A 23,134-nucleotide genomic window follows, 5' to 3' on the forward strand; every position below is an offset into this window, starting at 1 on the left:
GAGGGTAGCCGTATAAATAACTTTAACACTGTTACAAATATGCGCCACACTGTGAACCCACACCAAACAAGGACGACAAACACATTTCAGGAGAACATCCACACCTTAACACAACATAAACACAACAGAACAAATACCCAGAACCCCTTGCAGCACTAACTCTTCCGGGACGCTACAATATACACCCCCCGCTACCCTCTACCCGCCCTCCCCCAACCCCGCCCACCTCAACCAAATTCCAAGCTGCTGTTTTGAGGCATGTTAAAAAAAATAATGCACTTTGTGACTTCAATAATAAATATGGCAGTGCCATGTTGGCATTTTTTTCCATAACTTGAGTTGATTTATTTTGGAAAACCTTGTTACATTGTTTAATGCATCCAGCGGGGCATCACAACAACATTAGGCATAATAATGTGTTAATTCGACGACTGTATATATCGGTATCGGTTGATATCGGAATCGGTAATTAAGAGTTGGACAATATCGGAATATCGGATATCGGCAAAAAAGCCATTATCGGACATCTCTAATATTCTATATATGTTTCTTATTTTTTTGGATACAATTTGTCTATAATAAGCTTTTAGCATTCAATCACTGCCTTTTTATACCGCATTTTATTTTTTTTATTCAAAAGCTTGACAGATATCAACCTTGCAATATATTATTCACTTTTTTGATTCGTTAGTTGGGGTGTCCCGATCTGATATTGATATCAGCAAAAAAAACAAGTATCTGTCCTGCAGCGTATTTACTCGTGCAAAAGTAGAACAGCCTGTTAAAATCTAAATGTCCTCCAATAAGCATATGCTTGGTCTTTTCTTGTACTCTTGTAAAGTCGTTTACAAAAGGTAAACATGGTAGGCTACTAGGAGCGAGCAGCTTCACAACAGCTAAGCACACAATAGCACACAAGCTAGACATACGTAATACATGTCCTTAAATGAACAATATTGCAGTCTAAAAAATATTTGTCAATACAAACAAGTATCAAATGATTATATTACTTCTATGTACTAAGTCTAGAAGGGAGAAGCGTATTAATAAGTATCCAGTAACAAACGTGTCTGCATCATTAAATGAGAGTCATCAATAAGAGTCATGCGCTAAACTTAATAAATTATTGTGACCACGAGGTGTTGCCAAAAACAAATGTCCACTTCAATGAAATTAAAGACAGTATAATAAGTCAATACTAAATAGGTAAGTATTTGTCATATACTATACATTGTTCTGGAGAATTTTACTTCAAAGCCTTTTGTAACATTCTATGCTACAGAATAACACAAGTATGTGGTATGAGTTGTGCTGATATCGTATCAAACTAACATCGGTATTGGCCTATACTCACATCTCAAATATCGGTACGTTATCGGAAGTGAAAAAGTTGCATCTATCAGCGAGCTTGCTCGTTACGCAAAATTGACTTCGGAATTTTGCGGAACTTTGAGCAAGTCTGGGGGATATCCCAACGAATAAAATGCATTTTGATTCAAAGGTGTATCATCAATGTTAAAGGCCTACTGAAACCCACTACTACCGACCACGCAGTCTGATAGTTTATACATCAATGATGAAATCTTAACATTGCAACACATGCCAATACGGCCGGGTTAACTTATAAAGTGCAATTTTAAATTTCCCGCTAAACTTCCGGTTGGAAACGTCTATGTATGAAGACGTATGCGCGTGACGTCACGACGGCAACGGAAGTATTCGTACCCAATGTGTCACCATACAAACTGCTCTGTTTTCATCGAACAATTCCACAGTATTCTGGACATCTGTGTTGGTGAATCTTTTGCAATTTGTTTAATGAACAATGGAGATTGCAAAAAAGAAAGTTGTAGGTGGGATCGGTGTATTAGCGGCTGGCTGTAGCAACACAACAAGGAGTACTTACTTGGATAGTAGACGCGCTAGCCGATGCTAGCCGCCAACCGCATCTGTGATCGGGTGAAGTCCTTCGTCGCGCCGTCGATCGCTGGAACGCAGGTGAGCACGGGTGTTGATGAGCAGATGAGGGCTGGCTGGCGTAGGTGGAGCGCTAATGTTTTTATCATAGCTCTGTGAGGTCCGGTTGCTAAGTTGCTAAGTTAGTTTCAGCGTCGTTAGCAATAGCATTGTTAAGCTTTGCCAGGCTGAGAATTATTAACCGTGTAGTTACATGTCCATGGTTTAATAGTATTGTTGATCTTCTGTCTATCCTTCCAGTCAGGGATTTATTTATTTTGTTTCTATCTGCATTTGAGCCAGATGCTATCACGTTAGCTCAGTAGCTAAAGAGCTTCGCTGATGTATTGTCGTGGAGATAAAAGTCACTTTTAATGTCCATTTCGCGTTCTCGACTCTCATTTTCAAGAGGATATAGTATCCGAGGTGGTTTAAAATACAAATCCGTGATCCACAATAGAAAAAGGAGAGTGTGTGGAATCCAATGAGACCTTGTACCTAAGTTACGGTCAGAGCGAAAAAAGATACACCCTGCACTGCCTCTCTAGTTCTTCACTCTAACGTCCCTCATCCACGAATCTTTCATCCTCGCTCAAATTAATGGGGTAATCGTCGCTTTCTCGGTCCGAATCTCTCTCGCTCCATTGTAAACAACGGGGAATTGTGAGGAATCCTTCCTCCTGTGACGTCACGCTACTTCCGGTATAGGCAAGGCTTTTTTTTTATCAGCGACCAAAAGTTGCGAACTTTATCGTCGTTGTTCTATACTAAATCCTTTCAGCAAAAATATGGCAATATCGCGAAATGATCAAGTATGACACATAGAATAAATCTGTTATCCCCGTTTAAATAAAAAAAATTCATTTCAGTAGGCCTTTAAAACATTTTTTGGTGCATTTTTTCAACATTTTCCAGAATTTCTCTGACTTAAAACCAGACATGCGGAGAAAGTGTGTCAACCATGAAAGTGTGCCGTTTAATGTTGATCCAAATTTAGATTTTTGAGCCGGCTGAGTTGTGTTCTGTAAGTTGATCTGTTGTATCACTTTACCAGCAGAGGATCAATGACAACAACAAAGAGGGAGAGGACATGTTGGAAAATCATCTGTGAATACTCAACATTTTTGTTCTGTGTCTGCCAAACAAACCAAACTAACGTTACATCTCTATTTAGGTCATTCCTGCGTCCACAGATTGTTTGACAAGAGCTAGACCCCGCTGTCTACATTCCCCACACCTCCTCAAGCTCAAGGTCCAATATTTCTCACTTCCTCTCACAGCAGAAAAACACCAGAAGTTTAGTCACTTGACAACTTTCAAAATAGCAGAAATTTATTTCACGACGATGTTAAAAAAAACATCAGCTATAGAGATAGGAAAAACTAGGTCAATGTGGAATTTGCTGATGTTGATAACGATTACTTTAATGCTAGTTTGTAAGAACAAAATGAATACATACCAGTATGGGTGCTGAAAAGAATGTATTCACATCCAAATTGCAATTTTTATTTATTTAGATTCTAAATCGATTCATAATTTTATCGTTTATTTATGTTAAATGGTCCAGAGTTTACCCTGCCTTCCGCCCGTGTGCAGCTGGGATAGGCTCCAGCACCCCTCGTGACCCCGTAAGGGACAAGCGGTAGAAAATGGATGGATGGATGGGTTCCAAACATTTCCCAAAGTAGGAATCAGTAGTTATAAATAAAAAATGTCAGGGCTTGAGCAAAAAAACCTGTTTATGACCTAAATATGTTTTTCAACATTATGAGAGCTCTCTAGACATAAAATACCACCCTTTAGTCACCTTTACACTCTTTTCATTTTTGCCAATCAGCGGCCACGATACTGAACAGTGCATTCTGATTAATCGCCTCCAGTGGGCAATACTACTGTATTATTTATATTTTTAGTTTATTTAGCCTTATTTGCTTGAAAATGCTTAATTTAGGACCCAAAAATTGTAAAATATGCTTTAAAAAAATCTGCAGTGTTGAAGCTGAAATATTTGAAGTGCGATGTGGCGAGCGACGACTGTACGTCATATGTCAGCATCCAACAGGATCTTATGTGACCTGTTTTAAAAAGTTTTTTGTTATAATTCTTACACCAAATAATAAATTGCAAGAATCGCGTTGAATGGAATCGTCACACCAAGAATCGGAATCCAATGGACTGGCGAGTTGTGGTATGATTCACATATCCACGTCACAGCCTATTTAAACATTACATTTAGCCAGTGGTTCTTAACCTGGGTTCGATCGAACCCTAGGGGTTCGGTGAGTCGGTCTCAGGGGTTCGGCGGAGGTCAAGACACACCCGACTCATCGTGTAAATAAAAACTTCTCCCTATCTGCGTATTACGGATACTGCAACAGCAGAAGTCAAACTGATTTGCAGGTGTGTAATTTGTTGTGAGTTTATGCACTGTGTTGGTTTTGTTGTTTGAACAAGGTGATGTTCATGCACGGTTCATTTTGTGCACCAGTAAAAAAACATGGTAACACTTTAGTATGGGGAACATATTCACCATTAATTAGTTGCTTTTAACATGCAAATTAGTAACATATTGGCTCTGAACTAGTCATTATTAAGTACTTATTAATGCCTTATTCGGCATGGCCTTATTATAACCCTAATCATCTAACCCTGACCCTAACCCTAACCCTGACCCTAACCAAATAACTCTAAATTAAGTATTTGTTACTTAGAATATGTTCCCCATAGTAAAGTGTTACCAAAAACATATAACTTTGTCTTGAATTTGGAAAAAAAACATTTTATTTTTCACTAAAGAAGGGTTCGGTGAATGCGCATATGAAACTAATGGGGTTCGGTACCTCCAACAAGGTTAAAAACCACTGCATTTAGCTAAGCAACTGTGCTCCCTGGTGGCTTTAAGCACAATAGGGGATTTAAAGGGGAACTGCACTTTATTGTTCACAATCATAATGAAAGACATGACGACGGATGTATGCATTGGAACTGGTAAATAAACGTAAATGAAAGTCCGCTTACAACAGAACCAATGTGAGGTCCTCTATTTCGCCCAAAAACCCCAATAAATAACCGTCGAAAATGCGCCAACAATACTCTATTTTTATTTTCTGACTTAAATATTAACCAAGTATTAGTGATATTGATATTATGAGCGCTAACACAGACAAACTATTTATAGCGGTGCCATGATCACAAACTTGCGTGCCAAGGTTGTAATGATTGACTGGTGAGCTGCTTCCTCGCTTCTCTGCTCGTGGAAGTCTATTTCAGATCATAAATAATACATTTCACCTGGACAGTAGAAGCATGAGGATGTGTTCCAACGAGTTGGTCCGTCCACCTTTTCTTCGCGAGGATTGTGAGTCATTCTTCCTCTAAACGGTACTGTAACAATATTCTATCAGTCGGCATCCTAATAACAGCAGACTTTGTACAGTAGGTGATGCTTTATTATGTTGGCTCTCATGAAGTCTGCAGTGTTGTATTCAGTTATGTTGTTAACAAAAAAAAGCAAATGTGATGCGTTTTTGAAATGAATGCGCCGTGCATGCCTAAAATGAGCAAAATACGTAAATATTAAATATTATTATAAATGTGCCCGTGACTACAATACATACGTACTTATATCATGTATATAAAACCTTAATGGAGGTGTTTTTTTAAGGGCTTTATAGGCAGAATAGAGCGACTCCAATAGGCTTCATTGTAAGCAAACTTTTGATCGTGTTTATTTACTATTTAGAATGCGTAAAAAAAGAAAACCATGTGTTCTTGTCTTACATAAGAAATGTGAATGATAGGCAAAATTTCTCCAAAAATTGCAGTTCCCCTTTAAAAATGGCCAAAATCTTGGAATATAATTTGTGGTGTGGGTTCCGATTCAATGTGGTGCTACTAAACATGATAAAGATAAGATGACATAAAAACTAGAGATGTCCGATAATGGCTTTTTTGCCAATATCCGATATTCCGATATTGTCCAACTCTTAATTACCAACCGATTTGGGATTAACACATTATTATGCCTAATTTTGTTGTGATGCCCCGCTGGATGCATTAAACAATGTAACAAGGTTTTCCAAAATAAATCAACTCAAGTTATGGAAAAAAATGCCAACATGGCACTGCCATATTTATTATTGAAGTCACAAAGTGCATTATTTTTTTTAACATGCCTCAAAACAGCAGCTTGGAATTTGGGACATGTATGAGGAGGTTGAGGTGGGGGGGTAGGGGGTAGCGGGGGGTGTATATTGTAGCGTCCCAGAAGAGTTAGTGCTGCAAGGGGTTCTGGGTATTTGTTCTGTTGTGTTTATGTTGTGTTACGGTGCGGATGTTGTCCCGAAATTTGTTTGTCTTTCTTGTTTGGTGTGGGTTCACAGTGTGGCACATACTTGTAACAGTGTTAAAGTTGTTTATATGGTCACCCTCAGTGTGACCTGTATGGCTGTTGACCAAGTATGCATTGCATTCACTTGTGTGTGTGAAAAGCTGTAGATATTATGTGTCTGGACCGGCACGTAAAGGCAGTGCCTTTAAGGCATGCTCCTAATATTGTTGTCTGGGTGGAAATCGGGAGAAATTTGGGAGAATGGATGCCCCGGGAGATTTTCGGGAGTGGCACTGAAATTCGGGAGTCTCCCGGGAAAATCGGGAGGGTTGGCAAGTATGATTGGGAGACGCAACTGCTCTGTACTTCTCCCTACGTCCGTGTACCACTCAGTACAGCCGCGTTTTAAAAGGTCATCAATTTTACTTTTTGAAACCGATACCAATAATTTCTGATATTACATTTTAAAGCATTTATCGGCCGATAATATCGGCAGTCCGATGTTATCAGACATCTCTAATAAAAACCCACACAGTAAAGAAATTTTTTAGAACAAAAAAATATCATGTTTTGACATTTTTTTTGTTTCAGTAGCCTGCAAACATGTCACAAAATGAACTGCTAGAATCACAATCACCATATTTAATACCTTCATTACCGTACACAAATACCATCCTTATTTATGTATCACACACACATCAACAAAGGGTAACTAAAAGGCGGTTTCGTCAGTTGTTTCTTTACAGTGTGATGTCTCCCAACTACTGGTCTGTAATGCATATAACACAGTATTTGGACAGTTTTTACAAGGGCTAAAAAATAAGTTCCCATTTTGTGTTGTCATGCTTTTAAGTGTACGAAAATAAAACATAACAGAAATATACAGGTATATATCATAAATGACAACAAAGAGGCTCAATATAATGAAACCCCTCATTACCTTTGACAGTGTCCTCAGTAATTGCCTGAGTTAAAAGCTGCTTTTGATGCCTTTTTATAGGTTCCTGTGCATGCTTTTTCAGGAAGAGCGTGCCATACACCACTAAAGGCAAGGGGGTATCTTACTTGTGACTGAGCAAGACTACAAACATGGTGGCCGAGGGGAGCAGTAAAAAAAAGGTTAGTAAAAGCTGGAGGGCTTATCAACACACAGCAGCTGCTCCAACTGCACTTTGAATACCAGTTGTGTTGTATCAGAACACTTATTGTTCTGAAGTTAGTGCACATGTGTGAGAGCCACCTGAATCAGTTAGTCAAGAAGTTATTTAAAAGTGAGCAAAATTTCTTGAATCACAATTATAACGAGAAGTTGTCGCCATTTAAAAACTATGGTTTTTTAAAAATTGAACTTGAAAAAATGTTTTCCATTTGAAAAAATGTATAAAAAAAGGCACCACAGGTTTAAGCCTAATAAGCCACATTAGGAAGGTTAGTGCAGCTTACCTGCTCTGACTTTCTTGTTTTGCCTGGCAACACAGAATCCACCCCTTTCAACAACCAAAAACATACACCCCAAAGACCGCAGAATAAAAGTCGTGCATTTGAATCCCTCCAGGGGCACGCATATATCCGTCTTGTCTTATCCGGCAGACAGGTTCACAAGGCGGGGGAGCCGCAGCTTGTTTCCGCTTGTCCTTGCAGGCATGCACGTTGCTGCTGTTTGCGCTGAGAGTGTGTGCTGTGCAGAGGTGCAGCAGGACTCCTCTGCAGCAGCCTGTGGGAGGAGGAAAAGGGTGTGGGAGGAGCTCCCAGCAGCAACCATGCAGTCTGACCACCGGTGGCTTTTTAATACCTCCACCGAGAAGGAGGCTAGGTTTTATTTGTGTGCATGAATGTTGGTTACCAGGATCACGTAAACTCCTAGTGATGAATTCACATTCAATTTAGTGTGGAACGTCATCTAGATTCGGATCAAGGACCTGGTCAGGACATTTATAAGTGGTTAGAGGTGAAATATCCAACCTTCAGTATGGACAATTCAACATTACCTCTAGGTCAGTGTTTTTCAACCTTATTTGAGCCAAGGCACATTTTTTGCGTTGAAAAAATACGGAGGCACACCACCAGCAGAAATCATTAAAAAATTAAACTCAGTTGACAGTAAAAAGTCGTTGTTGCAATTGATGGATATGAATTCAAACCATAACCAAGCATGCATCAATATAGCTATTGTCTCAAAGTAGGTGTACTGTCACCACCTTTCACATCACACCGTGACTTATTTTGAGTTTTATGCTGTTTTCCTGTGTGTAGTGTTTTCGTTCTTGTCTTGCGCTCCTATTTTGGTGGCTTTTTGTCTTTTTTTGGTATTTTTCTGTAGCAGTTTCATGTCTTCCTTTGAGCGATATTTACCGCATCTACTTTGTTTTAGCAATCAAGAATATCTCAGCTGTTTTTATCCTTCTTTGTGGGGACATTGTTGATTGTCATGTCATGTTCGGATGTACATTGTGGACGCTGTCTTTGCTCCACAGTAAGTCTTTGTTGTCGTCCAGCATTCTGTTTTTGTTGACTTTGTAGCCAGTTCAGTTTTAGTTTCGTTCTGCATAGCCTTCCCTAAGCATCAATGCCTTTTCTTAGGGGCACTCATCTTTGTTTATTTTTGGTTTAAGCATTAGACACCTTTTTACCTTCACACTGCCTCCCGCCGTTTCCGACATCTACAAAGCTATTAGCTAGCGGCTGCCACCTACTGATATGGAAGACTATTACATTGTTACTCTGCCGAGCTCTAGACAGCACCGACACTCAACAACAACACATAATTTGCAGACTATAATTACTGGTTTGCCAAAAAATATCTTTAACCCAAATAGGTGAAACTAGATAATCTCCCACGGCACACTAGTGTGGTTGAAAAACACTGCTCTAGGTAATGTTGAAATTTCAAAATGAGCAAAGCAAGTACTTGATGAAAACACTCAAAAGTTTTACATGGTGATTTTAACATTTCCAAAATTGAAAATGATAACTACAACTAAGATGTACGTTACAATCAAACCGAAAGTGTGTACTGAATGCAATACTTGTGAACCCGTTCTCAAACAATGGCAATCTTCTGATTCTGATACTTATAGTATAAACATTAAACTGGCACATTCAGATTCATGGCAAAGGCTACTTTCTAACTAGGCAATAAAGTATAAACTGTACACTACTGCCATCCAACGCCTTAGAATGCAAAGTCTACTATATAATACTCACAAATGAGACTCAGAAGTATAACAAAAAACAGATACATTATAACAACTGAACAGTACAGTTATCATAATCAGCTCATTTTAAAAAGTAATGTAAAAAAAAAGAGATTTTATTAATAAACAACAATTGCCGAAAATTGGTACCGTCGATATAACCTTTGTATCAGTTCATATGTGAAAGGTACCCATCCCTACCATAATCTGAATCCTGATCAGTTTTGTAACACAGATCGGTGAACAGATTTTGATGAGAAGCTTTGGATCAGATTTTGTAAATTGATGTGGCTTGAATACGGAATGTTGCTTCAATATAAACTGGGTGAATGGATTGACTTTTGATCATGATCCATATCTGGATTGGTTTTGTAACACAGAAAATACCCATCAATTTTGATCAAATTTGGTGTGTGTTGCTTTTAAAAAGACACAAGTGAACCCAGATAATTGCTTATATCCAGATCCAAGGTCAGGATCCGGAGCAAATTAAACTCAAGTTGTGAGTGGATTTTGCTGAATTTTGTAAAGAAAATGTTCTTGTGTTGCTTCAGTGTAGAGGATGAATTGATTACATTTTGATTAGGATCAATGTTAACAAATTACATGTGTGTAGCTTCAAAAGTGTAAATGAACTGACAAACTTGTGATCCTGATCCCAGATTTAAGATGTATTATGCTGATCAAAATTGGGTTTGCGGTCTAGCAGGCTTCTTGCCAGGGATTTTGTCTTAATGGTTAGCATGTGGAAGTTTTTAATGAATGAATTGATGCCACACATGAAACAATTATGGGCTCTTTGTGCAGTTTTAAGTCTAAGTAATCACCATGAAGTCTTTGATGCGGTGGCTAGCTGGAAGGGGGTTTTTCACCCCCCCTTTTCCACCCCCTATGGACTACTTTGAATGCCCTGAGTCAAGTTGGGCATACTCTTAGAATTTGAAAAAAAAACTTAACAATAGAGTTGCACCCTAGATGGTAACATTGAAAAGTTTGTACCACTAAAAGTACATTGATATGCTGTAAGTACAACAATGTTTGTATCCAGATGGTCTGTGTGGGTCATGTGTCGGGGTCTACGTGAATGGATTAGTGGTGCAGCAGTGACTAGGGCTAGGAAAGCAGGGAGTGTATCTGCCCTGACAAGACCACCTGTCGAATTAGCAATACAGTAGTTTTGTCTGTATGGTGCAAGAGCATGTGCTTCGCAGCGATATATGAAAAAGAGAACTTTTCAGGTACTCAATTACAACTTAGTAGTCAAAAGAAGATGTACAGTGTACTTTTGTTGTTACAAGTTGATTATTTTCATAATTTTCACATTTATCATAAGGAAAAACCCTTATCTTACAATATAATTTTTTTTTATTATGAATGTTGTCTGTCTATCTGTGTTGGCGATGAGGTGGCGACTTGTCCAGGGTGTACCCCGCCTTTCGCCCGAATGCAGCTGAGATAGGCTCCAGCAGCCCCCGCGACCCCGAAAGGGACAAGTGGTAGAAAATGGATAGATGGATAACATTAATTATTAGTACCTGTTAACTATATGGTGACTGAAAAAAAGAGAACATATAAATCTATCAGCCTATCCCAGCTGAATACTTTCTTTGTATTCATGTGATGCCTTCAATTCTCCTGAGGGCCCTGGTATCAAAACCAGGGTGGTAGTCAGCGTCCATGTTTCGGAGCCGTACAGGAGAACTGGGATGATAGAGGCATTGTAGACCCTAAGCTTTGTCTCCCGTCATATGTGCCGGTGTCGCTGCAATGGTCTCCAAAGGGTCTGCATGACAGAGGCTGCTAGGGCACGGCGTCTGTCAATGTCAGGTGTAAGGTCGGTATAGGTTTGATATTGTCGAGCCTGCATGCATAAGCTCTGTCTTCGGCCAGCTTATCTTCAGGCCTAACTGTTTGGACTCCTCGTCAAACACACTGAGGGCTTCGTAGAGCTGGTCAGCAGGGTTGTGTCATCTGCATATTCAAGGCCCTTGAGGGTGTAGTTACCAAGTGGCACCCCGGGGATCCGTTCTCAGACACGTGACATCAAGTGGTCGATGACTTAATTAAAGAACTCAGGAGCCACGACACAGCCCTACCTTACCCCACTGTTTATGGGGAACCACTCAGAGTCCCGACCATTCACTCGTACGCGTTCACTGTTGGCACCCTAGTACAGCTGTCTAAAGAGTGTGATGATTTTGGTTGGGGCTCTAAGGGACTTCAGGATGTTCCAGAGGGTCCCATAGTCCACTGTGTCAAAGGCAGCCTTAAGGTCAATAAAGGCGATGAAGAGGTGCCAGTCCTTTCTGAACTCCCGGGCCTTTTCTATAATGAGCCAGAGAGCAGAGATGTGATCGATGGTGGAACGGTTGGGCATGAATCCGGCTTGTTGTTGGCGGCGTCCACTTTTGGTTGCAGATAAATGCGGGTGAGTAGGATGCGGGTGAAGAGTTGGAAGGAATGGAAAGGAAAGGAGGGTGATGCCTCTGTGGTTGCTGTAGGTCAGCTGATTTACCCTGTGTTTTCAGAAGGGAAGTATAATGCCCTGCCTCCAGTCATCTGGCAGCAACTCAGAGACCCCCAAAAGGTTAATAATTTGTATGAGCCATAGAATTTTGACTACTACTAAGAAAAAATCAACGACAAACCAAGACTGAAGTTTAAGGTCAGCAAATGACTTAAATGTATGAGAAATGGGCCACCACAAAAAATAATTTTCCTTGGTTGAACAAGTCATGTGGGGGAAGACTATTGTTGCAATATTTCATGCACAATGTCGGCCTGTATACCTTAAAAAAGAAAAAAGTTAATTAACAGATTTATTCAAAAATGTGTGGGTTCTATTTTTTTGGGTCATCCTTTAAAATGGTTCCTTGCCTAAATAATGGATAATTCGTAAGACTACAGTTAATGTCAATGTACATCAGTACCTCAACTTAAGAGTGTCCCAACTCAAGAGTGTTTTGTGATAAGAGCTGTCTCTCAGCTTATAGTTATGCTTTAAGGCAGTGGTGCCCAACCACGGGACTGCGGCCCGGTACCGGTCAGTGTATCGATTGGTATCAAGCCGCACAAGAAATAAAAAAAATACAAAAATGTATATATTTTTTTAATTTTTATTAAATCAACATAAAAAACACAAGATACACTTACAATTAGTGCACCAACACAAAAAACCTCCCTCCCCCATTTATACTCATTCACAGTCATTCGCACAAAAGGGTTGTTTTTTTCTGTTATTAATATTTCTGGTTTCTACATTATATATCAATATAGATCAATACAGTCTGCAGGGATACAGTCTGTAAGCACACATGATTGTATTTTTTTATGACAAAAAATAAAAAAATAAAAAATACCATACCCCCTACCCCCGGTCTGTGAGGCAAATTTTCAAGCGTTGACCGGTCCGCAGTTACAAAAAGGTTGGGGACCATTGCTTTAAGGTGCAACTCCCTAAGATCTGCCCAAAACATCTGGTCTTACTTGCTAGCATTAACTTATAGGTATAGATCGACATAACTTTGTTTTTCCAACCATGGAAAGGAAGAAAGTGATATGAAGGACAGTGCTTAGAAGAAGTGGATGATATTTTCATTGAATTAAACAAAGAAATCATCACAAACTTCACAAAGCTAGCTAACTGCGAAACGAAACAGTTAGCTACTTTGCACCATACTGAAGCAAAATGACCCGATAACGCCAGCCAAGAATGTTAAAATAATATCCAAATAGCAGACATTTATCCATGAAAATACAAAGAAGCTGAAAGGACATACTGTATAAGTCCACTCTCCCAGGTAAATGTACATTATTATTACATTACTTCATTAAACTACTGTAGTTGTTTGGGGTACATTTTATTGTATTGTTTTTTAGACAACATTTATATGTAGAAATATGTTTTTCTTTTTGTAACCTATTAAAATTGTGCTCTTTTAGGGGCGGGCAAGCACCAATTAAATTGATTTCAATTCAATTTGCAACACTGATTTAAAATACTAATGTTTTGAGGTATATAAAAGCTCTGTCACCGAACCAATTAGGCTCGTAAGTTGAGGTACTACTATATGGTCATTTGCGTTGAAGCGTCATAACTTAAGAGTATCACTAAATTACAGTTTATTTGTATAGCCCTTTATTACAAGTGCCTCAAAAGGCTTCACAAACCACAACATCTTCTAATCTGAACCCACATCCGAGCAAAGAAAAACTCAAAAAGCCAAATATAGGAAAAAAAAGAAACTTTGAAAAGGGGGTGCAGATGTGGGGACCCCTCTCCTGGGTGACCAGCTGCAATGGATGCTGATTGGGTACAATTGTTGAATTATTACATTCATGATAATGTAAGAGTCCAGTCCATCTGCAAGCCAGCAGAGGGTCAACAACACAGAGACGTCACCAACTGATGTATAGAGGAGTGGTCTACTCCTGGTCACGACTTAGGACAGTTAGAGCCTCTTTCTGACTGGTACCTCTCCAGAGATTATCCGTGGCCACCTGGTAATCGCTCCATGCAAGACAGGGGGGCAGAAAAGAAAAGTGGCAGGTCAACTGGTATAACAGGGTTCTATTTAGTTTCTAAAGTATGTAAATTAGTTTTAAGGTGAGACTTGAATGCTTCCACTGATGTAGAATCCATACTTGCCAACCCTCCCGAATTTTCCGGGAGACTCCCGAATTTCAGTGCCTCCCCCGAAAATCTCCCGGGACAACCATTCTCCTGAATTTCTCCCGATTTCCAGCCGGTCAACAAGGCACGCTCCCTCCAGGTCCATGCGGACCTGAGTGAGGACAGCCTGTTGTCACGTCCGCTTTTCCTTGATATAAACAGCGTGCCGGCCCAGTCACGTCATAACATATACGGCTTTTGGAGAGTGCACAACTGCACACACAACAAGAAGGAGACGAAGCAGAAGAACGAAGAAGAGACAGTCATGGCGACGACGAGTAAGAAGAAGAAGTACGCTTGCAAGTCATCAGACAGGGTGTTGAGCATGGTTAGAAAGATAGTGACAGAGAATAGAATGAGGATGGACAATTCAACCCTAAACTCACTCCTTTCCTGCAAATTACATTTCACAGATGCTGCCCATACCTATACTCCTTCAAAGGCTGTGCTACTGGCTGCAAAGCATTGCACTTTCAAATACAACAATGAGTAGAGGAGTGTTATGTGTGTGTATATGTGTAAATAAATGAACACTGAAATTCAAGTATTTCTTTTACATATATATATATAAAATAAATACTTGAATTTCAGTGAATTCTAGCTATAAATATACTCCTCCCCTTTAACCCCCCGCCCCCCAACCTCCCGAATTCGGACGTCTCAAGGTTGGCAAGTATGGTAGAATCTCTTACTGTTGCTGGAGACCGAGTAGAAACCGCTGTAGATCCCGCAGACTTTTTTTGGGCTCTGAGGAACGCAGATTTCTGGACGGAACGTGGGGTATAATACAATTAAGTGCACAGGGAGCCTGTGCAGGTGAGCCGGTATAAGCGTAATATAATCAAACTTTCTTGTCCTTGTCAAAAGTCTAGCAGCCGCATTTTGTACCAACTGTAATCTTTTAATGTGGAGACACATTAATAATTCGTATCACCTTCAGCGGCAGTAGGGAGTCGATATGTCCAATTTTTCTCACAATGCATTCCTTTCATTGGACAGCTACGGATATGTCCAATTTTTCTCAAAATGCATTCCTTTCATTGGACAGCTACGATACAGCTTTGTTTCGGCGTTAAGCTGTCAATTTCCAACCTTAGCAACTGTTTGCGAGACTTCAAAGACGCTGTTGCTATGTAAACAAAAGACCAAAGTGACAGTTTTTGGTCAAACACGGTTCACTGCACTTCAGAGCATACTTTGCAGTCTTGTGTTGTAACATGGCATGCAGCCTGTCCTATAAATCTCATCTTTTACAACATTTACTTGAATGAACTTCACGCGGTTGTCTGTGAGGTGAAGATGAAGTGGCAGCTGGAGGGGAGCCAGGTTCATGAAATATTCCTGACACCTCTGTGGCATGTGTGACTTTTGTGACTCCACTTTTCTTCCTAAGCGGCACAATCGACCACACAAATGAGTCAGCTTGGAACGTGCCGTGTTGCGTGGACCTGAATTCTAAGGTCGAGCCTGCTGCACTTGGCCTTTTCCCTCTCTGAATTATTAAAGGCACATTCATCCCAAATTCAATTCAGCGAGAAGAGAAGAGGATTTTAATGCAAAGTGGCAACAAATTGACTTGTAATGATAGCAGGTCAGACAGACCCTTGAATACCCTTGAGAGGATAAGCGAGAGTGCTTAGAGAGCAAATTAATCAAGTGAGATTATAATTTTGTAAAAGCTTGCAACAGACTGATGAACTCCTCCAGGGTGTACTAGCACCACTATCTATGAAATACAGTGTGGAAAAAATGCAGTGTCATGCTTCGCCAAATGCAACTTGACATTAATCCTTTTGTCTGATCTATGGTAACCTTGAACTATGTACGCATGCACGCTAAGCGCTTATTTTACAGAGAGAGGTTGACACTGTTTACGGCTGTTAAATGTCAATTAATGAAAGACAGGGCACTTCATATGAAACTTTACCACATATTCCTAGCCCTTTCATCTCCATCACTGGTAATAATTCAATTGGTTCTTGAACAGGGTTCATAAATAGAAAAGTTTGTAAATTTCTCCAAAAGAAACACTGTAAACAGGAGTAATGGGTTCCAGCCTCAAAAAGGTCCCTATTTTAGTAACCCAATATAAAGTGCTATACACTACTGTATTTTAAACAAACATAACAAGGGGTTGAGGGATCAACTTTCTATTCATTAAAGAAGCTAAACTGTCCTCCTATGCAGCTGCCCTGCACACGCGCACACACACTGTCACTAGCCTTGTGGCGCAATCACAGTTTGCCTCTCAAAACTTCTTTACCTTGAGTTGAGTTTGAGTTTATTTGGAACATGCAAGCATACAACATGATACATCACAATTTCCAGTTTCTTTTCAACATGTTCGAAAAGGAGTAGGAAGAAGCAGAGCTTATTTAATCCTACCCCTTTTCTTTACATAACAGTTGCAAAACTTTTTGTTCACTTCCTGTTCACAATTTTTTCACAATAAAGTCCATAAGTAATCACAATAAAAATAAATAAATAAATAATAGTAAGAATTTAATAATAATAATTGGTGAAGTAAGTCATATTTCATATGATGAGATAAGTAAGATTACTTTAAGAATGAATGAATGGATGGATGAAATAAATTGAGAATGTTTGTCATGGTTCTTCTTCTTTGTACTTTGTAAACACTTTAAGTTTGAAGAGTTTCTTGAAGTGTATCATATTAGTACATTGTTTGATTGCTTTGCTTAATCCATTCCATAATTTAATTCCACATACTGATATACTGAAGGTCTTAAGTGTTGTACGTGCAAACAAATGTTTTAAATTACGTTTTTCTCTAAGATTATATTTCTCCTCTTTTTTTGAGAAGAATTGTTGTATATTCTTGGGTAGCAGGTTATAGTTTGCTTTGTGCATAATTTTAGCTGTTTGTAAATTCACTATGTCGTGGAATTTCAGTATTTTTGATTCAATAAATAAAGGGTTTGTATGTTCTCTATATCCAACATTATGTATTATTCTAACTGATCTTTTTTGTAACACCGTTAATGAATGAAGTGTACTTTTGTAATTATTTCCCCATATTTCTACACAGTAGCTCAGATATGGTAACACTAGTGAGCAGTAGAGAATATGAAGGGATTTTTGGTCTAGAACATGTTTTGCTTTATTCATTATTGACGTGTTTCTTGCAACTTTATGTTGTATATTTTTTACGTGAGATTTCCAGTTCAATTTATCATCAATCATTACACCTAGAAATTTGGTTTTGTTTACTCTTTCAATTTCTATTCCGTCTATTTGTATTTGTGTTTGACTTTCTCTTCTACTGTTACCAAATAGCATTATTTTAGTTTTACTAAGATTCAACGATAGTCTGTTTTTGTCAAACCATCTTTTTAATTTGTTAATTTCTTCTGTTATTATTTGTATTATCTCCTGTGTGTTTTCTCCTGAACAAAACGCTGTTGTATCATCCGCAAATAATACTAACTTTAAATCTTTTGTAACTTTACAAATGTCATTTATATAGAGATTGAATAATTTAGGTCCTAGTATTGATCCCTGAGGTACACCACAGGATATATTTAGCGTTGTAGACATGTGTTCGCCTAGCTTCACGTATTGTTTCCTGTTCGTTAGATAACTTCTTATCCAGTTTAAGACTAACCCTCTGATGCCATATCGTTCTAGTTTTTTGATTAAAATATTGTGATTAATCGTGTCAAATGCTTTAGTTAGATCCATAAAAACCGCTGCCGCACATTTTTTACTATCTATTGCATTGGTAATTTCTTCTGTAATTTCAATTAAAGCCATTGAAGTTGAAACATTAGCTCTGTATCCATATTGGTTGTCTTCGAGTATTCTATTTTTATTTATGAAACTTTCTAATCTGTTATTGAACAGTTTTTCAATGATTTTAGAAAATTGTGGAAGTAGAGAAACAGGTCTATAATTTGTAAATTGATGTTTGTCTCCAGTCTTATAAATTGGTGCAACTTTAGCTATTTTCATTTTGTTTGGAAATGTACCTGTTTGAAATGATAGGTTACTAATATACATTAATGGTCCTGAGATCTCTTCAATAACCTTTTTTATCGTTTCCATATCAATTCCGTTACAATCAGTTGACGTCTTAGATTTACATTTTTTCACGATTGTAACTATTTCCTCCTGTGTCACATTACTGAGGAACATGGAGTTGGGATGTCATCCATGGTTGATTATTCTTTCTCTGCTTGTTACTGAGTTGTATCCATGGACAATATTTGTCATAAAGTATTATGAACTTGTTTAAGAAATGTTCATATGCTTCATCAACCTCTTTTTCATTATACACATTGTCCCAATCTTGCTTTTGTAGCTCAATTTTGAAGGCAGTCATCCTCTTCTCTGTGCACAGTCTTCGAAATGTCATTTTGTCTTCCATGTTCTTCTTGTAGTTTCCATCATATATTGTAAAAACTGGCAGATGATCACTAACGTCGCTTATAAGTAGACCACTTGTAGTGTTATTATCAAAATCATTGGTAAAAATATTATCAATAAGCGTGGCACATTGTCCTGTGATTCTGCTTGGCTTTGTGATTTTAGGATATAGACTGATGCTGTACATTGTATCAATGAAGTCATCAATAGACTTTTGCTTGTTGGGGTTCAATAAGTCAATATTAAAGTCACCACATAAGAACATTATTCTTTGACCATTGTCCATGTAAGTTGCCTTGATCCATTCTTCAAATGTTTCTATACTTGACTTAGGTGATCTATATATACAACTGATGAATATGTTTTTGCTTTTTTCCTGACATATTTCAATGGTTATACATTCTAAGATATTATCTATGGCAAATGACATGTTTTTTACCACTTTGTAGTTCAGGTTCTTCATCACGTACACAGCTACTCCTCCTCCATTTTTGTTGGTTCTGTTGATGTAGTTTAGTTCATATCCCTCCAGATCAAAATATATTCCTTTTTTATCATCAATCCATGTTTCTGTGACAGCAATCACTTTGAAGGGTTCGTTGATGTGTTCCAAAAAGTTCTTAATGTTGTTGTAATTTGCATACAAGCTTCTACTATTAAAATGAATAATTGACAATTTGTTATCACATTCAATGTTACTATTATATTGATCATCTGTATAATAAAAACAACTATTACTGATTACTTAACAGCCAAGTCGCTACATTGATTAGGAATACAAAATAAAATCCACTTTGCCCTTTTGGTTAATGTTCTTGTTGTGCGACGGAAGAAAAGGGGAGGGGAGCAGTGTCGACAACGCTGTGGATACTTCTTGAATGTTTTAAACCACACATCGCTTATCCATTGCTTTCTCTTTGTACTTATTTTGAGCCAGCAAACCTAGAAAAATGCTGTGAAAATGACTTTAAAAAACACTTAAATAGCCCACATACTACAGCTGTTTTGTACAACATGTATGTACTCTTGTAAGAGACTAGTCATAGTCAAGCCTGGTCACATGACATGACCTCTCACCCGAAGCCCAGACGAGGAGGTCACATTGTTTGGTCGGGGCTAATTGACAAAGCAGGTATTGTGCTCCTTTTTCAGTTTACTTCACTCTGTCACTTCCCATCACCACAGAAGGGCCCGTAAAAACATCCTGACCTGACACCAAAAGGTGTTTGTTTGCTTCACCAGCCGCCCCAACTTTTGAAGTGTTTAACCACATAAGTTTGCCACTGTACAGCTTTTGATGAGGCTTGTGTTTTTTTAATTGCGGGCTGTGTAGTGGCTATAATTTACCTCAGGTTTAAAATTTAAATTTTTTTTATTTTTATTTTTTACAAAAAAATGCCACCAAATTCAATTTAAAGTGGCCAGAATTTGAATTTTAGTAATCATGAAATCTGTCAATATTCACTTAAAAACTATTATTTTTTTATTAGTTTACATTTGTTGAGTGTAAAGTAAAGATTGGCTGATACACATCAGTGGACAAGATTAATCATAATAATGCATCATTATTATGACGATATTATTCATTATATTATCATAAGTGCATTCCCCCATCTTTAAAAACTGGTGACATCTCTGTTTGTAACTTTATTCAAGGGTCTTTGAACGCACCTCAGGTATGTGCAATGAGATGCAAAAGTGAAACTTGAACATCACTTTCTCCTATGCTGCCACAAATAATTTAACTATATTTTTACCTTTATTCTATCACTTCATCCTTGTTCCAAAAGATGCTGGTGACGTGTGTGAATGCTTAAGGGGGAGCTTTGAAGACTGCATGACATCTGTGTTGAGTGAAGTGTTCGAAGGTGTAATGTACGTTGTCCTAGATTTTCTAAGTTTAATGCAAGTGACCTTATTATTGAACTTGCACTGCTATATTTATTTTATATTACATTCAAGACATCTATTTGTTTTTTAGGCTCCAAAATGAGGTTTAAATCTGTTTTGTGCCGCATGAATTCCCTCTGAAAAAATAAGAAGGTTAAATTTTCCAAAAGGTCAGTCAGTTTGCAGTAACAAAGAGCGCACATCCCCTCGGGACTCCACAGGTTATTCCCTCTTCCAAGCACATGAAGGTGACCCCCGCCACCCCCCTTCCCTCAATTCCACCCCTCCAAGCTACACCCTCCCAGCCCCCTTTCGTGTAACTGTAGCTCTCTGAGAGCCAGAGAGACTAGACCCACCTTAAACCAACCTTCTTAGTCTCTCCCTCTCATTTGTTGCCATGGTTGCACTGCACATGCACAAACAATGCCCAGGCAAAAACCCACCCCATGTACTCGCTTTTTTATTTTTTATGCGTCGGATGACGATATTTCTCTCTGCCGCCATTGTCGCATTCCTGTAGCTGCCTGGACAGGTTCTGATTATGAAAAACACACAAAAGTATTTTGACACTTCAATTGTTTGTTCAATCAACTTTACTCCAAAGGTTTGTGGTCACTTATATTTGAACGGTAATAGAGTAGAGAAAATCGTGCAAGCATTTATTGATACCACTCTTCCACTTGACAGTGCCAGCCAAAGGAGACCCATTTTATCCAAGAAGAGACTGAGGGCTGCTACAATAAAGTGGAGACTCTGGAGTTAAAGGCCTACTGAAACCCACTACTACCGACCACGCAGTCTGATAGTTTATATATCAATGATGAAATCTTAACATTATAACACATGCCAATACGGCCGGGTTAACTTATAAAGTGACATTTTAAATTTGCCGCTAAACTTCCGGTTCGAAACGCCTCTGAGGATGACGTATGCGCGTGACGTAGCCCGGCGAACACGGGTATGCCTTCCACATTGAAGCCAATACGAAAAAGCTCTGTTTTCATTTCATAATTCCACAGTATTCTGGACATCTGTGTTCGTGAATCTGTTGCAATCATGTTCATTGCATTATGGAGAAGGAAGCTGAGCAAGCAAAGAAGAAAGTTGTCGGTGCGAAATGGACGTATTTTTCGAACGTAGTCAGCAACAACAGTACACAGCCGGCGCTTCTTTGTTTACATTCCCGAAAGATGCAGTCAAGATGGAAGAACTCGGATAACATAGACTCTAACCAGGAGGACTTTTGACTTCGATACACAGACGCCTGTAGAGAACTGGGACAACACAGACTCTTACCAGGATTACTTTGATTTGGATGACAAAGACGCAGACGTGCTACTGTGAGTATGCAGCTTTGGCTTCTAAACATTTGATCGCTTGACCGTATGTGCGCAACTTTTTTTTGCGTATGTACGTAACTTTTTTAAAATATATAAGCTTTATGAACCTTGGGTTAGGTGAACGGTCTTTTGGGCTGAGTGATTGTGTGTGTTGATCAGGTGTTTGAATTGTATTGGCGTGTTCTATAGAGCTAGGAGCTAGCAGAGGAGCTAGGAGCTAGCGTAACAAACACGCAGGTGTTTTTATGCAGGATTAATTTGTGGCATATTAAATATAAGCCTGGTTGTGTTGTGGCTAATAGAGTATATATATGTCTTGTGTTTATTTACTGTTGTAGTCATTCCCAGCTGAATATCAGGTACCGTGAGTATGCAGCCTTGGCTGCTAAACATTTGATAGCTTGACCGTATGTGCGCGTCAGCGTCACGTACGTAACTTTTTAAAAATATATAAGCTTTATGAACCTTGGGTTAGGTGAACGGTCTTTTGGGCTGAGTGATTGTGTGTGTTGATCAGGTGTTTGAATTGTATTGGCGTGTTCTATGGAGCTAGGAGCTAGCAGAGGAGCTAGGAGCTAGCGTAACAAACACGCAGGTGTTTTTATGCAGGATTAATTTGTGGCATATTAAATATAAGCCTGGTTGTGTTGTGGCTAATAGAGTATATATATGTCTTGTGTTTATTTACTGTTGTAGTCATTCCCAGCTGAATATCAGGTCACCCCCGGCTCTCACAGCATCTTCCCTATCTGAATAGCTTCAACTCCCCACTAGTCCTTCACTTGCACTTTACTCATCCACAAATCTTTCATCCTCGCTCAAATTAATGGGGAAATTGTCGCTTTCTCGGTCCGAATCTCTCTCACTTCATGCGGCCATCATTGTAAACAATAGGGAACTTTGCGTATATGTTCAACTGACTACGTCACGCTACTTCCGGTAGGGGCAAGCCTTTTTTTTATCAGATACCAAAAGTTGCAATATTTATCGTCGTTGTTCTATACTAAATCCTTTCAGCAAAAATATGGCAATATCGCGAAATGATCAAGTATGACACATAGAATAGATCTGCTATCCCCGTTTAAATAAAAAAAATTCATTTCAGTAGGCCTTTAAATAACCAAATATAGCTGACATCAGCATTTACAGTCGCGATCAAAAGTTTACATACACTTGTAAAGAACATAATGTCATGGCTGTCTTGAGTTTCCAATAACTTCTACAACTCTTATTTTTTGTGATAGAGTGGATGAAGCACATACTTGTTGGTCACAAAAAACATTCATGAAGTTTGGTTCTTTTATGAATTTATTATGGATTTATTGAAAATGTGACCAAATCTGCTGGGTCAAAAGTATACATACAG

At 38.7% G+C, this 23,134-nt stretch overlaps 2 protein-coding genes across 2 annotated transcripts in view; one reads left to right on the forward strand and one right to left on the reverse strand.

The window, feature by feature from the left end:
• LOC133638451 (inactive tyrosine-protein kinase PRAG1-like) overlaps nucleotides 1-7,964 on the reverse strand; it is a 30,655-nt gene extending 22,691 nt beyond the window's left edge. Inside the window, exon 1 of the mRNA XM_062031075.1 lies at nucleotides 7,730-7,964. The gene's annotated coding sequence lies outside the window, so the exon portion shown is untranslated. The remainder of the gene's footprint in view (nucleotides 1-7,729) is intronic.
• tmem38b (transmembrane protein 38B) overlaps nucleotides 7,355-23,134 on the forward strand; it is a 104,546-nt gene continuing 88,766 nt past the window's right edge. Inside the window, exon 1 of the mRNA XM_062031086.1 lies at nucleotides 7,355-7,405. The gene's annotated coding sequence lies outside the window, so the exon portion shown is untranslated. The remainder of the gene's footprint in view (nucleotides 7,406-23,134) is intronic.

Source organism: Entelurus aequoreus, linkage group LG21, assembly GCF_033978785.1.
Source record: "Entelurus aequoreus isolate RoL-2023_Sb linkage group LG21, RoL_Eaeq_v1.1, whole genome shotgun sequence".
NCBI classification, from domain to species: domain Eukaryota; kingdom Metazoa; phylum Chordata; class Actinopteri; order Syngnathiformes; family Syngnathidae; genus Entelurus; species Entelurus aequoreus.